The sequence below is a fragment of the Podarcis raffonei genome, chromosome 13, assembly GCF_027172205.1.
Source record: "Podarcis raffonei isolate rPodRaf1 chromosome 13, rPodRaf1.pri, whole genome shotgun sequence".
Taxonomy (NCBI): Eukaryota; Metazoa; Chordata; class Lepidosauria; order Squamata; family Lacertidae; genus Podarcis; species Podarcis raffonei.
Window position 1 is genome coordinate 18,668,896 of NC_070614.1, and position 17,843 is coordinate 18,686,738.

General features: G+C 45.3%; 2 protein-coding genes across 4 annotated transcripts in view; both read right to left on the reverse strand.

Annotated features, from left to right (window-relative positions):
- The window catches only part of LOC128400364 (paired box protein Pax-6-like), a 51,059-nt gene extending 33,224 nt beyond the window's left edge, over positions 1-17,835 (reverse strand). Inside the window, exons 1-2 of one of the 3 annotated variants that reach the window (XM_053362547.1) lie at positions 17,756-17,835; positions 7,169-7,306 (exon numbers count right to left, since the gene is read on the reverse strand). The gene's annotated coding sequence lies outside the window, so the exon portion shown is untranslated. Of the gene's footprint in view, positions 1-7,168; positions 7,307-16,717; positions 17,166-17,755 lie in introns of those variants that run through there. The other 2 variants (XM_053362545.1, XM_053362546.1) reach the window with 2 other exon arrangements.
- IRF3 (interferon regulatory factor 3) overlaps positions 1-17,843 on the reverse strand; it is a 336,177-nt gene that overhangs the window by 122,049 nt on the left and 196,285 nt on the right. The window lies entirely within an intron of this gene.

A 17,843-nucleotide genomic window follows, 5' to 3' on the forward strand; every position in this document is an offset into this window, starting at 1 on the left:
CAAAACAAAGCAGAAAGGTTGTACATCCTTGCTCTGAAGTCACTACCACATCTGCGCACTGAGGACTCGGCATACAGAGAAAAACACATTGCGCCATATTCCCCAACCCAGACCACAGTGTTACGTGGATACCATAGCCTGCGGATGCCAAAACACATTAAACAACATGGGGTGCTTCCAGACAGTCGCTGTTTTCGGGTTGGATTCAATCACATGCAGGCCAATTCAGGCTGGGCAATTAAAGCTGAATCAGAGTTTTCGTGCAATGAAAGTGCTTCCTACACACACACCCTGGGGGTGGTATTTTTTTTACCGCAATAGGAAAAGGAAATGCACTGCAAAGTTCAGGGTAACATTTGCTTGGCGCGACATCACCTTAAGCTCCCCTCACAAACGAATGCTCAATAAATCACCGACCTCGTCTAACCTGCCTGCAAACATTGTGCATACAAATCAGGATGAATGCTCGGTAAAGAGGTCGTTTGGAAGCGGCCAAAGGCACAGGATACCACACTGGGCTTCACAAATAAGAAATGTACTCAGTTTACAAAGCACATGTAAAGGGTAGCAAGTATTTTGAATATGGCTCCTTTGCAGATTTGACAATAGCACTTCCTTCGTACATTGAGGTTTCTTTCTCCCCCTTGACGGCTTCAGACTCGCGGCCAAGTTTAAAATGTTTGCTTCTTGCCTCTGGGCAAAGTTTTCAACCTCAGATGCCAGGAAGGAGCAATGCATAATGCACACACAGTATCCCTGGCTTGGTTTTAACTTCTCTTTGAACCACTGTTTACAAGTTGTGTATTTATAGTCCAGCTGTAAAACTGGTTCTGTTGCTCACTTCTCGCTCGCTGCCACCTATTTTTTATGCTGCAGTTTGTTGCTTTATGGTTTCGTGTTTTATCGTTTTACGATGTGAGCTGCCCGAAGTATCAGGTGACCCATATAAATGACTTATATAGTTATTTCAAATTAGAATACATTTGAAAGAATTGACAGGGTGGACCAAGGGAATTTTTCTGCCCAAGGCAGAAATAAAAAAAAAAGGCATCTGCTATAAATTTTAAAAAACTTGATGATTTCTTCTTCTTCTTCTTCTTCTTCTTCTTCTTCTTCTTCTTCTTTGGCGATCTAAGGCTGCAACACTATCAGTGCTTATTCAGAAGTAAGTCCTGTTGAGTTCAGCAGGGGTTAATCCCAGGTAAGTGGGGGTCAGAACTGCAGTACACTGCACCTATTGTCAGGGCGAAGCCAGCAGAATTAGTATGTCAAAAGCGAAGCAAGGATCAGAAAGTCCTTTGCACGCACCCTGTATTTAGGAAAGGCCTATATACATGCATTGCAAGAGAATTTGCCTCACAGCGACATGCAGAGAACACAAATCCGCCAGACACACAGGGGCACAACGGTCAGGGCATATGCTGCACACATGACTGCACACATGACAATTCGTACCAAACATAGGAAGAGGCTTCCCAAGCACAGGGCTGGCAAAGGACTTTGCCGTCCCTACAAAGTCTTGTTTTGCCAATCCCTACCTTCACCTGCCCCACACCTGGTGTCGGTTGTAGGGCAGGTGGGTGTTGCTTGCCCAAAACGGTGTCTCAGGCCAAATGGATAGGGCTGGAAGGCTGGGTTAGGCTGATGGGCTTGGAGGTACATCCCTGCACACACACACACACACCCAGCCTAGAAGGAACATGTGAGTCTTTGATAACGTCATGTGCACAAGCAACAATTCCCAGCCAGGGACATGAACCCTGATTGACCAGAGTTCTCTTGGAGGAAACTGTACCCCTATTGGAGCAGCTCTTTTCAGCCTGGGCCAAGTAGCAGTTAGCGGATGTTGCCAGCATGTTCCGCATCTTTATTTACTGGCTTGTTGCTTTTTTGTTCTTGCTTTTATCCTGCATTTTGTGTTTTTGTGCCGTGTTCTTAATGTTGTGAGCCACCCTGAGATCTGCGGGTGGAGGAGCGGTGCACAAATTTAATAAACAATAAAATCACAATCACCACCATCTTTGAAGGGAGAAGTATGACTTTTTCGACGGATGGCTGTGTTTCACTTCGCACATTGTTTCAGAAAGTGTGAATCCCGAAAGTTCGCCATTCAATGCGAACGGAATCAAATTTCTCCTCCATTGCTAGAGATCAGGCTCCCCAACAGTTTCTCTTTGCTTCTTGGAGTCTGAAACAGCCATTGGGAAAGGCCTGGGAATTGGATCGGGACCATGGCACTAGGGGAGGGGCTTAACCGTATCCTCATGCTGTTCTTCCAAGTTGAAAACAAGCTCTATTTTCTCTATGTGAAAAGCACCTTTGGTCAGACAAGAGGGGGGGCAACCTGTATGTTTTCACCTGCATGGCAAATAGCAGCTTCAGGGGTGGTCCTGTCCAAATTTAGACCCCCATATTCTCAAGAAGCCCCCCCCCCCTTTTTAAAAGGAGATCCTGGTTACAGATCTCTTGCATAACATCTAGTCTGGCTATTCCAGGGGCAATCTGAGGGATTTAACCAAGTTCTGAGATATACATAAATTCTGGGTTTAGAGGCTGTGTTGCTTATTGTAAAAGAGCAAGAAAGCAAAATAAAAGGCACAGTAAAATTAAGAATATTGATGAATCAGTGTTGATGAATGTGCAATATAGCCCCATAAGCGACAGATGGAAATCACAAATCAAATTAGCAGAAAGCTTAGTTAATTCAAGCAAGTTTGCATTTGTTCCTATTTGAACCTTTTGAAACAATGCACTTAAGACAAACCTCTTGGGATAAGATGAAAGCAATTTGAAAACACAAATGCAAAAGGAAAATTACAAGAATGGGATTCATTCATCTGAAAGTCGCTATGTTTTCGGACTGATAAACGTCGCATACCAGACAAACAGCAGCTAACAGAACCTGATAGCATATAGATGAAAAAATATCCATTACAACTCAGTTTAACACAGAGTAATAATGCATAGCTCACTGAGTAGGAGCAACACAAATGCAAAGGCACAGCTACAGACAACAGCAGGCAACACATTCACAATACTTTATGATATGCCATAGTCCAAATCAAAAAGCAAAGGGATACAAAATGGACCAAAACTATGATGGAGCTAAGCGCACATGAACAGGAGTGCAGTACAGAATCAGAAAAACATCAGGGTTATAAATAAAAGAAGAGGAAAGACACAACCTCATGTAAAATTTGTCCGATCCCCTGAAAGATAGGGTATTTCAGAGTTTCTGCTTCAAAATTTATTGTTTATTTTTTTCCAAACAGAAAAAACATGCCTGCATCATTAGGACATCAGAATGGATAAAAACTCATTGCACCGAATAATCACGCCAGTGTCTTGTTGTTCGCGGGGCTTCCCTCTCCCCCCCCCTTTGAGCTGTATTTTTATTAACTAATAAAGGAAGCTTCCCCCTGTACCTTGCAAACAGACACACACAAATGTCTTCAACTGCACAGCAAAGCAATGGAACCGCCACATTTTTAAGTTGCACGTGTAATTTCAGATTGGAGAAGCCAGGACAAAGAAAATAATGCACATATGACTCCACATTATCCAACAGCAAATTCTACACCCTGAAATTGGTTTCTATCAACCTTTCGGTATCATTCTTGTGCTCGATCTTCATCCACCTTTGCGGGGGGAAATTAAAAATTTTGGTTTTTGGTATGCTTTCAAAGAGAAAAGTCATTGGATTGCGTCAAAATTTTGTGGCAGCCCTGCTATTGTTCACCTCGCCAGACTTTCCCTTCATCCACCTTTTGTATTCTAGGCTATCAAAATCATGCCTCCAGGCACTGCTATATGTTTTCTCCCCTTCCTACCACCACCAACAGCACCACCTGCCTCACTGAGAATGTAAACGGGACCCTTTCTTACGAAAGGTCAAGGAGAACATCAGCTTGCAGAATTCTCTGTCTCAATATGCCGTGGCAGTTGGGGTATTGCCAGGTACTTAAAAAGAAGTCAGACACAAATTGGTTGGTGGGTAGACTTTGCAAGGGCGTCCTGAAATAGAGAGGAGAAGCACACATGCCTCTTTGGGCTACTTGGAGGAAAGGTGGGATAAAAAGGTAATTAATCAACCAATAAATCTGCCTGTAGATAGGGATGGGCAAATCTGTCAGTTTCGGTTTCTCTCCATTTCAAATTTTTCCCAACCCTAAGTTTAGATCACAACATCAGTTTGTGGATTTGTTTAGGGGGGAATCCAAATTGTGAAAATTCACCAGCATTTTAGTGTAAATTCCTCCTTATGGGGAAAAATTGCATACAAAAATGTGTCTCTTACACAATTTTTTGGCAAAGCACTTCCCCCTAATATAATGCATTTTGGTCTGTTATTTTCACTAATATATGCATTCATTTTCATTTACCCTGGCGTTTTTGTATACGTTGGGCTGGAGACCGCACTGCAAAATTCGGAGAACTGCAAATTGCGAAAGTTCATTGTGTTTCGCTTCATGTTTTGTTGGGGGAAGTGCCAACCCTGTACGTTCACCTTTAATGGGAACTGAATTGAATTCCTCCCCTGTCTTTACCTCTGGGCATGTTAAGAGTGTAGCTGTGGTCTCAGCTGCATTGCAGTTTGCAGTGAGCCGAGCCACTCTGAAAGCAAAGGGGGGGGGGGTTTGCCTTTAAATGCTATGAAACAAATACCTAATGTAAAAGATGTGGGGCTCAGGCTTCCTTGGGCCACTCCTGAGCAACACCCCTGGTCAGTGATGGCCACTAGCTTAGAAGGCTTGAAATGGGAATGAGTCAGATTTATGTAGGATAAGGCTACTAGCCACAATGGCTATAAGTACCCTTCAGGTTCAGAAGCAGCTTGTCACTGAATAACACTTGCTGGGAGCAACAACAGGCTATTATTGTTTTCATGCCGCGCCTGCAGGCTTCTAAAGGGCATCTGGTTGGCGTTGGAAATTTAGGCGGCTAGCCTAACTTTGCTTATAAGCCTCATCAAAGTTTGTAGGCCATACTTCTGAGTAGGCATGGTCAGAACTGCCCTGCTGCTGCTGGGGTACCAAATCATGGGGAATATCCCAGAATGCATTGGGCACACCCATCCAGGAACAGGCCACACCTGATATGCACCACCACAGCTTCTCCATGGCACACAATGCAAAAAAACTGACGAGATACACAATAACATCAAAACAACAGTCACACAAACACTTGCAAAATCTACAGGCTTTCTGCTGCATTGCTGTCTGTGTCCATATTTTAGAATTTCAGGTTTCAATCAGAAAAATCTTTTTTTTTTTGTTTAGTTTTGAATGTTATGTATTTTTGTGTTTTTTGTTTCGTTTATTTTTTGTTTTTGTTTGTTGTGTGTTATTTGAAAATGCTAATAAATATTTAATAAAAAAAGAAAAGAAAAAAAGCAAATAACTAGTCTTCAGGATGTATTTATTTGTCGTTATATTTCCTGCCCTGCCTCCACTACAATCAAGGCAGCAGAGATGGGTTTCCCGGCTGGTCTTCCATCTAGGTACAGGCTGGGCCCAGGCTGTTTAGCTTTGGAGAGATTGGATCTACATCACAGACCCCCCCCCCCGGACCATTCTTGGAATTGCCCTTCTCTCCTTTTCTGCTGTGGCAAAGTTATCCTACATCACAGAAGCAGATTCAATAATGCAGAGCCTAGACTGTGTGCGCACATATCCAGAATTTAAGTCTGCATCTCGAAGGTCAGCTGGTCCTAGGACTTGACCTCTTTGAGGGGCAGAATGTGCACAGGAACACACACACCTTTTTCTTTATATGCGTGTTCCTCACACACAAGCCTTTATTGATGCACTAAATGGTCTGAAGGCAGAGACCATTTAGTACATCAATAATTGTGCCAAGGCAGAAACATTGCTCAAGCTAAGAAGGAATGGGCCTCAACTGCACCTCCATGGGAGACGATTGGGAGCCCCATTATCAGTACAAAATCAACAGGCACACCTCAAGGTTTGCCTCATGCACGCATTCAGAAACATAGCACCCTCTTCCATTTAAGCCCCCGCCATGTTGCATGCGCTTGTTATGGCAGCCGCTGTGCACAAACCTATTGCAGATGTTATATAAACACACAGAGAGACTCTGGTACATGCCGCCAAAGCCAAAACTTACACAAATTGCATAGTTTTTTCACTTACTTACATGCTTGCCTTCCATCATGTGCGAACATACCCACTGAAGTGATAAGAAAATGCTCGCCCGTGTGACACACAAGGGCAACACACATACACACACACACCATTTTCGGAAAACACACAACATCCCTTTTATAAGTATACATGGAAACACTCATCTATCCCCACATATATCGTTTAAAAAGTCGTAGGGATTTCACTTTTCAGGTTTCTTGTCTTCTTCCTTCAACCCCCACCTGAAACCCATAGGAGCTCTGGATTCAGGAGTTCCATCTCACAAAGGTACCTCAAAACCCCATACGGCCATTTTCCTCAGAACAGACAACATCTTTCTTCACCCTCAGTTGGGAAGCCGGCCACCCGCTTCCCAACACTCGCACACACAAACTCAACTGTAGCAGTCCACACTAGCAAGGGTGAGGGTTGCTCCCAGACTGATAAACACACACACCCAAAATGGCTGCCCTCCCTGTCCCATTGCACAGTAATATGGAAGTAAAGGATCCTTTCAGACCTAAGATGAGGAGATTTGGGAAGGAAAGAGCAGGGTTTGAATTACGGACACAATCAGGGAAAGGTTTGACGGAGCAAAAGTAAGCATGGCGTAAGGGAATCACACAATAACAGCATTTTGAGCAGAAACAAAGCATGGGATTTGAGGTTATGCAACAGTTCACTTCCTCAAGCATATATCCTCCCCACTCCGAGGATCTAGGGGGCAGCAATGTCTCCCCCAGTCCTAGTCCCTTAAATCGGTTTATCCACTGGATTGAGCTCATTCTCGCCTTTGTCCCAAGAGTAGTTGCTTCTATAGAATCCACAATCCATTCCAGGGTGCTTCGATCCACAACATATTTGTATGTGTTCGAGTACCAACAAAAAATTCTACCCCGAAACAGCTGCCTTCTCCTGGAAATTATTTGGTAAGTTTTTTGCCAATATTCCACTCCCTTGCCCAGATAACATAGATTGTTTTTATACACAGTAGTCATTAATGTAATTAACATAACCATAATTACCTGGAATCCTCTGGTTCTGAAAACTACAATCGGGCAGAACAGAGCAGAACTTGATGGTAAACAATCAGTGCCTGGCAATATCCGGGTCAGTACCAGTTGCTTGCTTAGTTAGTTAAGAACAAAGTGGGTTCGATCCATCTGCAACGAAAGAGAACATTTGTGAACTGGCGAGAGAAAGCGATATTCTCAAGGGCTGTCATCCTGCACGTTGCTTAAATGCCATGAACCGATGGGATTTCACTGGGCTGCTGGGCTGCATCTCGAGACACTGCCCAAACCCAACCTGGGCTTTATGTTGCCTGGAAGAAAGAAAAGGGAAATTGTCCACACACCCAAGAAGGAACTCTACCATGCTGTCTCGCAGTTTGGGAATCAACGGGCATTTTGTGCTTCCTCTGTGCTAGGAAATGAGAAAAGCAGTTCGAGAACAACAGCCTCATCCCACTCTTGCCCCCAGACCTACCGCCCTCTTCCCCTGCCCCTCCTTGGGTACCAAGACCCAAGTTCCTACCTCGCATGGAAGCTTGCAGGCATAATTTCCCCAAACCTTCCCTTTGTTCCCCACCTGTCCAGTTCTAGTTTCCCTTCCCAGCTTGGGCACCGCAGACCTTAAAGCTTCTTTTCGCGGTACCTGAATCTCAGCAGGATACCCCCTTTGGGTATGTGACTACTACACACCCTTTGTCTAGGCAGTGCCCACCATGTTGTGCCCACTTCCTTCTTCTCCCTTTCACCCAGTGGCCAGGTTACACCCCACCATCGAAACCTATTAGTTTCCACCCCTTCCATTCCTTACCCTCGCATTGTGTCAGGCACCCCCTCAAATGCCCCTCTTTCCTCCGTCGTTACTTTTAGAAGATCTCGCCCCGGCCTTTGGTCCTTTGCCGTCCAGTTTACATGACCTCCCAACGGTGGGTTTTTATGCCTCTCTTTCTGCAGCGCCTAATGCCCATATACCCACACGCTCTTGTTTTGGCGCTGAGAATGGCTTTTGGGCGGGCGTTGTACAGGAATAAATATCATTCCTGGGCACTGAGACGGGGGGTGGGTGGTTTGGAGGATAGGGATGCGCCGGGGGGGGGGAGAGATGCAATGCTGCTGTGACATTTGTGCTAAGTTGTCGTGTCAGATTTGAACTTAATTCCCTCCAATGGATCGGGGGTGGGGGGTGGGAGAGAGCAAAAGAGAGAGAAGTCCCCAGCTATATGACCATGCGCCGTTGCTTGCAGAAATCATAGAGAAGGAGCCTGTCATAGCCGGTCAGGGCTACGGGGGATGGGGAGAGAGGGGGGAAATGGGACAAGCGGCGTAGAGAGAGGCGCGAGCTCCACCTTCAAGTCAAAGGCTGCAGGGGTGGAAAAAATGAGAAGCCAGGAATCTTTGCTCCCAGCCCCTTTCATCTTAGGCCATCAGCCTCTGAGCACCAAGTTCACACAGGCCCCGCTTACTCCAGCCAAATTACAGGGATGGATGGCTCCGTCTAGTTCCAGCCAGCGTCAGCCTCACATGTGTTGTTTGTTCGTATTAAGCCTCTCCTCTCCCATTCCCGCTATCTGTTAATTTTTTTAATCCATACGAAAATTCAGTATTATTGAAAATACATAAATAGATACATATTTCATCGCAAAATGTTTGTCGAAATGCACATATTGGCTCCCAACACACACATCTGTTAATGCAGTTGGTACTAAAATACACATTTTTATATGGTTTCTAAGCCGAAAACTGAATCACAACATTTAGGGCAGGGTGAAAAAGCCAAAGGGTAACTGTTTTCCGATTCATGTACTAGCCCAGGAGCTGCAAATTAGGTCTGTTTGCTTAAAAATCTGGACTGAGCAACATTCTCCTCCGTCTTGAACTGCCACATAAGCCCCAGAGAATCTGCTCTCACTGAGAACCTAGGAGTCCTTGTTCGCCACTTCTCATACTCAAGTCTTCTAAAGCACGGGTGGGGAATCTCAGACCTGAGGCATCCAGGCCTCTCTGTCTATTCCTCAAGATGCTCCTTAAGCCACATCCCAGCCTTGCTTCACATCCTCCTTTGTCTTTTTGCCTGGCTGGAATATGCCCTGAACTTTGATCATGACTCTTGGTTGCCCGGATGAAGAAAACAGAGGCCCGTGAGAGTGTGTGTAGAAATGAGCCTACTGCATAAAGGCAGACTAAAGAAACATTAAGTGTCATTCCCAGAGAAACCAGGAGTGCTGATTCCCAACCCTGTGTAATGACCAATTAGGTTATTTTAATGTACTATTAAAAGATTGTATTAATGTACAATTAGGTTCTTTTAATGTACTATTTTAATGTACTATTAAAAAGCAGAGACATCAACTTGCCAACAAAGGTCTGTATAGTTAAAGCTATGGTTTTCCCAGTAGGGATGTATGGAAGTGAGAGCTGGACCAGAAAGAAGGCTGATCGCCAAAGAATGGATGCTTTTGAATTATGGTGTTGAAGGAGACTCTTGAGAGTCCCATGGACTTCAAGAAGATCAAACCTATCCATTCTTAAGGAAATCAGCCCTGAGTGCTCACTGGAAGTACAGATTGTGAAGCTGAGGCTCCAATACTTTGGCCACCTCATGAGAAGAGAAGACTCCCTGGAAAAGACCCTGATGTTGGGAAAGATGGCACAAGGAGAAGGGGACGACAGAGGACAAGATGGTTGGACAGTGTTCTTGAAGCTACGAACAAGAGTTTGACCAAACTGCGGGAGGCAGTGGAAGACAGGAGTGCCTGGCGTGCTCTGGTCCATGGGGTCACGAAGAGTCGGACACGACTAAACTACTAAAAAACAACAATATACCAGGCTGGGAACTCTCCCCATTAGAACTACAGCAAGCCCCAAGTTACACACATTTTACATGTGCACATTCAGCTTTATGCACATGGCAAAAGAAATAAATTAAATTAAAAGGGGCCGGAGTTCTGGGGGAAATGACGCTGGCAATCCCTGCCCCGTTCCCCCCACCTCATGAGAAGAGAAGACTCCCTGGAAAAGACCCTGATGTTGGGAAAGATGGAGGGCACAAGGAGAAGGGGACGACAGAGGACGAGATGGTTGGACAGTGTTCTCGAAGCTACCAGCATGAGTTTGACCAAACTGCGGAAGGTAGTGGAAGAGAGGAGTGCCTGGCGTGCTCTGGTCCATGGGGTCACGAAGAGTCGGACACGACTAAACGACTAAACAACAACAATGTACTATGCCCTGACCTTCATTCAGACAATCAACAAGCTAGACCAGATTCCATTTCAGCCAGAGACCCAAAGGAAGATTTTGCTCCCGTCCTACTCTTCCATCCATAAATCTCAATCCCAAGTCAAAGCTGGGAACAGAGGGAACGAATCCTTAGGGCCTTAGGAGAGTAGCGAAGGATTTGATTGAGAAGAGCCAGAGATCCGTGACTTAGCCTAAGGGAGACGACAGGCAGGTAAGTACGGTGGGGCAGGGTTTCAAGATGAAAGACAGAAATTGCGGGTCAAGCAGCAGCAACAGATCACAACTAATTAGCTTGAGCAAAAGGGAGGAAGTGAATGGGAGGGGGGAAATCAGGTCAGGACTGAACACCTTGAGAAAGGAAAAGCAGTGCTATATCAGACATAATGTGTAGCATCCGACTTCCATAAAATGATCTACCAGATGCCTCTGGGAAGCCTGTAACTAGGACCCTCCTCAGTGCTCCCTCTAGCAACTAGTAATCAGTGGCAGATTGCCTCTGAAGGTGGCAGTATCTATGAGAACATAAGAGCAGTCCTGTTGGATCAGGCCGAAAGCCTATCCGGTCCAGCATCTTGTTCTTACAGCTACTAATATTCAGAGCCATACTGTCTCCAACAGCGAAGATAGTACATTCAGTAGCTATCACGGCTGGTAGCCATCCATTTTGACTGACAATCACTGATGTTAAACAAAACAAGCAAGAAGAGAGGCAAAGCAGGTTGGGTCAGAGCACTGAGTCAGAACCTACCAACTTGCAACCAAAGAACAGAAACAGCAATCCAGTTGGGTCAAGGCTGGAAAATTTGTGAGAGGAGAAAGGAAGGCAGGACAGCCTACAGCAGGGTTTCCCAAGCTTGGGTCTCCGGCTGCTGTTGGACTACAACTGCCATCATCCTTAGCCAGCGGGACCAGTGGTCAGGGATGATGGGAATTGTAGTCAAAAAACAGCTGGAAAACCTGGCCTACAGGGAAAGGGTTGGTCTGGGAAACAAGCCGAAGAAGAAGAAAAGAGTAGGCAATTAGGACAGGACTCTGGTAGGGATGCGGGAGCAATCTGACTTTGTACTTTAATGAGAAACTACTGAATTAATATGTCTCATACCAGTACATGAACCACAACACAGCTATCCTTCGAAACCTCCCTTTCTTGCAAATATCCAAGAAAAAGGCCTTAAAAATAACCCATCAATGGTTCTTGACTCCAGTCCGCTCCCCTATTTGTTGGGGAGAATGCAATGAAAGAGGGACTTATTGGTGCACGTGGTGGTCTTGCAAACATGTACACAAATTTTGGAAAGAGGTAATGAAAGAAGATTTTGGAATAATAGGTGTACCGTCGACTTTAACCTCCAAGCTGCATCTTTTATCAATTTTTGATCGGTCAAATTTGGACTTCATATGCAAACAACTTATAATTTTTCTAATAACAGCTGCTCGTTTGAGAGCAGCACAGGACTGGAAGGAATCTTTGGGTTTTTTCTTTAGCTATTTGGTTCAATACATTTCTGAGAAATTGACATAGTTAAGGCTATCTCATGGTGCCTTCATTTGGTGGCCTCCATTTCGTGGCCATGTGTTACTTATATGACAGGCCAATTACAGGGATGGCAAATCCCAATGAAATATGGCTTTATTTGCTGCTCATAACATTTGCTTTGCATTATTTCTGTATCAGGTCAGTTTTTGTTGTAGCTTATAATTCACTGCGTGCTTTATGAGATAATGTCTGTGAACACTATTGCTTTTGTACAGTTGGTTTCACCCCTCCTTTTTTATTTTATTTCATATTTTAAACTGGATAGTGACTTTAACTTCATCTTAAAACCAATTGGCATGGTCGGCCAATTGGTGCCAAAGAAGGATAGAACTTTCTTTATGTATGCTACAGCAGCAGCAAGAATACTCATCACAAAGCATTGGAAGACACAAGACTTACCCACTCTGGAAGAATGGCAGATGCAAGTAATCAACTATATGGAAATGGCAGAAATGACTGGCAGAATCCGAGATCAGGGAGAAGAGTCGGTGGAAGAAGATTGGAAGAAATTTAAAATTTATTTACAGAAATACTGTAAAATGTATGAATGTTGATGACATTGAAATGAAATGAAGGGGTTCTAGCAACAAGATATAATGTAAGACTGGATTGATAATAGATAAAAATTTGAAATTATAATTTGGGAGGAAAAGTAATTAAGGATAAAGTAATAGGATATGAATTTGCTGAACCAATTTTTAAAAAGGGATACAAAAAAGGGAGGCGTGAGGAAGTCAGGAAAATAAGTTAATCAAAGATGAGAAATTAAAAAAGAGGGATCTGTGTTTTTCTTTTTTTGTGTGCTTATTTGGTTTTTCTGTATTCTTTTTCTTTTTTCCGTGCTAGGTTAAATGTTTGTATTTTTGTATTGTGTAATTTTGTATTGTTGTGTTTTATATTTTTCTTGTGTTTTTATTGTTCTTTGTTTGTTGCTTTGGAATGTCCTTATTGTTAAAATTTAATAAAATATTATTATAAATAATAATAATAATAATAATAATAATAATAATAATAATAATAATTGCAAATTCCTATGGAAATGTGGGGAACTGAAATTAAAACTGGATAAATGAGAAACAGAGAAAGTGAAGTTGACAAATTTATCCATCCCTGATCGGGAACAGCACATAAGGACCCAGTAGCCCAAAACCAGCAATAATGGTGGTGATGGGTTAAGACCAAAGAACCTACAAGAGAGAAAAGGGAGTCAGGAGATGGTCCAAACATCAGGCATGGTCCAAAAAGCCCAAGTGGGAGAGGAGTCCTTGTAATTCTCATTAGCACTAGGTCAGAATTTAATGATGAACCCTGTGGGGACAAATGGAAACGATATGCTTAAGAGCTATGGAGAGAATCACGAAGAAGCAATAATCTCCCTAAAACTGATCAGCAGTAAGGAAAGTGGGGGACATCATGGCATGTTATTTGGGAAGGAAGAGCACAAACAATGAAGACAGGAATGCTTGCTGTATATTGAAACGAAAAGAAAACTGGTAAGATGCAAATGATGGATATTCTCAGCACGGTGTTTATTTATTACATTCAAATCCCCCACCTTCCCTGAAAAGTGCTCAGGGCGGCTCTCCATTCCACCATTTTATCCTCAGAACAACCCTGTGAGAGGTAGGTTAAGCCGAGAGACAGTGGCTGGCCCAAGGTCACCCAGCGGGCTTTACGGCTCAGTAGGGATTTGAACCCGAGTCTCCCAGGTCCTAACCCAACAGCCTAACCACTAGGCCATATTTGTTTTAAAACAGGATATTTGATATGACCATACAGTGGTACCTCAGATTAAGAACTTAATTCGTTCTGGAGGTCCGTTCTTAACCTGAAACTGTTCTTAACCTGAGGTACCACTTTAGCTAATGGGGCCTCCCGCTGCCGCCGCGCCATTTCTGTTCTCATCCTGAAGCAAAGTTCTTAACCCGAGGTACTATTTCTGGGTTAGCAGAGTCTGTAATCTATAACCTGAAGCGTCTGTAACCCAATCTACCACTGTATATGATTTAAAGGTATACTGTAGCTAGGGACTTTAGGCAAATGATCCTTTTAAAATATGTATTTTAAAGTTTTGGTATGAAATAACGATAATGATAATGAGCCGCAGGACTGAACAGCACTGAAGAGGGCTTATCAGAGCGGATGGTTTTGGGCGGCGGAAAACAACAGTGTCCTGGGGTCAGGACTGAGAAGCCCAAATGAGAGAATGCAGGCAGTTATCACATCAGGACCAAGCAGAGAAAAGAGAAAGAGAGCATCCTGGGCGTTTGGGCAGAGACCATCACTGCGAGGCTAAAACTGAGGGAGCAAAAAAAAAAATCGGGGCTCTCTAGCAATTCGAAGGGACCTCGTGGTGCACAGCATAACTGGAAGCATCTCTGTGAAGATAAGGAAGAAGAGAAGGCTGTCCACATGGCGGCCCGGGGAGTCGGAAGGGTGGGAGGGGGGGGCGAGCTAAGTACAAATTTCTGTTGCTGCGACACGCCGTCAATTAAAAATGCAAAGCAGATTGACTCATGTGTGAAGGGGGCCTGGGGGGAGCCAGGGACTGTCAGGCCCGATCTATCTGCCCGGCGACACACACGATTGTAGGGTGGGTGGGTGGAAGTGGCATGGGGAAAGGGGTGGGCGAGAGGATGCCTGGAGGGAACGGATTGCCGAGGAAGTCTGGAGCAGAGAGTCCCTCGCGCTTCTGTTCCTTCTGCACGCACCGCCGCCACCCTCTTGACAAATGCAAAAGCAAGCCGTCTCCAAATCTATCGGGGCCTGGACTCCCCGAGTCCTAGATATTTCTTTGGGTCCAGTTACGGGTTATGGAGACCTCAAGACCCCTTGCGGTGCTGCCTAGGCACCCATACTTGGCTCTGCAGAATATACCCCCCCCGCCGCCGATAAGCCTCAGCCTGCCCCCACGGTGAATTGGGGGAGCCGGCACATCCCCTGCCTTAACTCCCTGTCCTTCGCTGCTCTCCCTTGCCCCCTCCCCTCAGCTCCTTCGCTTCCGATTATCTCCTGCCACTGACAGGGCCCTGATTTCGTTAATTGCGACTTTAAGGTGGTTCTGTTCAAAGGCATGCTTTTACCCCGGCTAATGCATCTCAAGGCTGCCCCAGAAATAGCAGTTTGGACGGGGTACGTGTGTGTATGTGTGTGTGTGGATTTGGTTAGCAGAAAATTCTCAGCCACATCCCTTGAGGCCAGAGATGGAGAGAGAAAGAAGGAGTTTTAACAGTAGCCAGTGATTTCCATAGGTCCAGGTTCAGAAATATGAAACAAGAGTCACAACTAGATGGGGGGGGGGGAGGTGTTATATTGTGAGGGCCAGACAGGAAAAAGGAGGGCCACAAGGCTGAAAGGCAGCAAACAGCCCTCTTTGGGGAAATCTGGTGGAGAACGGAGCTGGAAATATTTCCTTGTGTTGCTTCCACACCGCCCCCCCCCACATTTCAAGGAACCTCCAAGCAGAGGCCAATGCGAGGTGGCACCCATTGCTTGCTGTCACAAGGCCTGAGCCCTCCCCCCAAACCAGATCCTTAGCACGTGTCACTTCGATGTGAGGCAGGGGCTGGGCTGCGGCGATCCAGCGCGGCGGAGCGAGCTGCCGCTGCCCTCCCCCAACCATCTCTTAGGGTCCTGGAGAGTGGGGGGGTGTTGGGGTGCCAAGCATGTCAAATCAAAGGGATTGGAAAATACATCTCTCCCCATCACCCACCCCCGAGGCTTTCTCTACCGTTCTGCTAGTGTGCCCCTCTCCTTCAGCCTTTGCCAACCTGGTGCCCACTCCAGTTGAGTTGTAGCCCAAAACATCAGGAGCCTGCCATTTGGGAAAAGGCTGCTCTAACTGGAGCCATGGACTGGCCGAAATCCCAAGCTTGGGGTTGTGGGACCCACCCCCAGGGCTGGCCCGATACATTTTGCAGCCTGAGGCACAGCAGCAAACAGTACCCGCCTGTGCCAGTTAAGGCTCACCACGTTACTTTAGCACCCAAGGGAGAAAACCCCACACCTCTTGCCTTTGCAATAAGAATACATTCATAGTAAACAAATAATCAGGGCATCTAAAAGTCAGTTCCCCGAAGCAACTATCTTGGGGTGTTGCTAGGTCCTTGAAAGCCTCTCTGGACAAAGGCACATATTTGCACAAGCTAATATAGACATATCGATGCAAGTTTAGGCCAGCCTTTTTGGGGAGGGAAGGAAATTACTTCTCCTGAATTATGGGGTGCTGTCACACTCCAGGGATCCCCATCTGGCCCCAAACCAGCTTCTCACCAAAGGATGCAACGACACAGACAAGGTTTCTGGGGGAGCACGGTGCAAACAGACCAAGGTCAAACATAGGGAAGTCGTATAGGTCAGCCATATGTCTGGAATTTCCCAGACATATCTGAGATTCATCGTTTGGAAATAAGTGTCTGGGCAGAATTTCCTAAAATAGCCAGGAAAACCCGGGCGTATGACAACCCATGTCAGAAGTGTAGGTTTTTCAGCGAATTTCCTAAAAAAAAAGCTCAAAAATGTCTTTTTTTGCAAAAAAAATCTCAACAACTTTTGTATCCGGATTTTTACTTTTTGAAATACGGCAACCCTAAACTAGGCTTGAGAGGCAAGGTCAAGAAACCATTGAAGGTCTATTTTTTGCCGAGTAATTCACAAAGTACAACACAGTAAGGGTGGCAAAACTAGAGTCTGCTACAAGAAACCAGAGGCCTGTTGTTTCAAGGCTCAAGAAGAAGGCCTTAAACCACCACTGCTGGCCATGAAGATGTTATCAGGGCTTGCTTACTCACAGGTAGACCCCTTCCTCACAAGTAACCCAATGTCTCTAGATCCCAATACACATACTGTGCCGTTGCTCTTTGGCCTGGACCTAAAGCTTCTGGAGGCCTCATTCTCAAGGCCTGTGGGGCGACTCCACCTCCTCTTCTGACATTTCCAGAGCTTCTTCCTCGGGTATCAACACAGTCCTGCCTGCTCCTCTGGCTCCTCGACCTGCGGGGTTCATCCTACGACAAAACCTACTCCATACCTGGCACCAGGTCAGGGCTAGAAAGGGCAGCAACCAGCCATGTGTTTTAAATGCACAATGCGTAGGCAGTCCCCGTTACAGAGCTTCAGTGTTACTTTCCTATTTCTAAAATGGTGCAAATGTTTTCAGGAGCGGCTTTTTGATTGCTTAAGCTCTTGACGATAATATAAGACGAAGCATGCCTGACTAACTTCCTCGCATTTGCACATAAGGCCTTTTTCAGCTTTGCAATGGATAATGGGATATTGTTTTATTTGATATAAGTTGTTTATTTTAAGGTTATTTCAACTTTTTTGTACTGGATCAGATTGCTGTGAGGCTGCCTAATTTGTTGTTTCTTCAGCTTGTAAACTGCCTTGTGTGTTTAGAAAGGCGCTATACAAATCAAAAAGGAAATAAATGAGAAACTGAGAGGAACCAAAACGGGTGTATTCACGCACCTCCACCCTTGACTCACATTTCTGCCTCATGGGCATAGCCGGGGAGGTCAGGGAACGGCAGCTCCCCCCCCAAAAAAAATCAATAAAAATACATAGTAAACTGAGGTTCTACTCCCCCCCCAACAAACGGCCTGCCCCCCCTAACAAAAATCCTGGCTATGCCCAGGCTCTGCCTTGCTACACTTTCTTAACATGACCCTCCCCTCCCCTGGTCCATTTAATCCCCACAAATTTTGAGCTTTGTCCAATTTGTGCTCCAGGCAACCTAGTTTCTCCTCCTTTGCTCTACACACACAAACCCACAAAGACCAATTCCCCCCCAAGCAAAGTCTGAATTCTGTCGCTGGAAAGTTCCACACCTGCCCTGTGGGCCATGGGCTTATCCTGCCCGGGGCTGGCCCAGAAAATGCAGCTGAAGTGAGGGCACACGGCAAGGGGAGGGGAAGG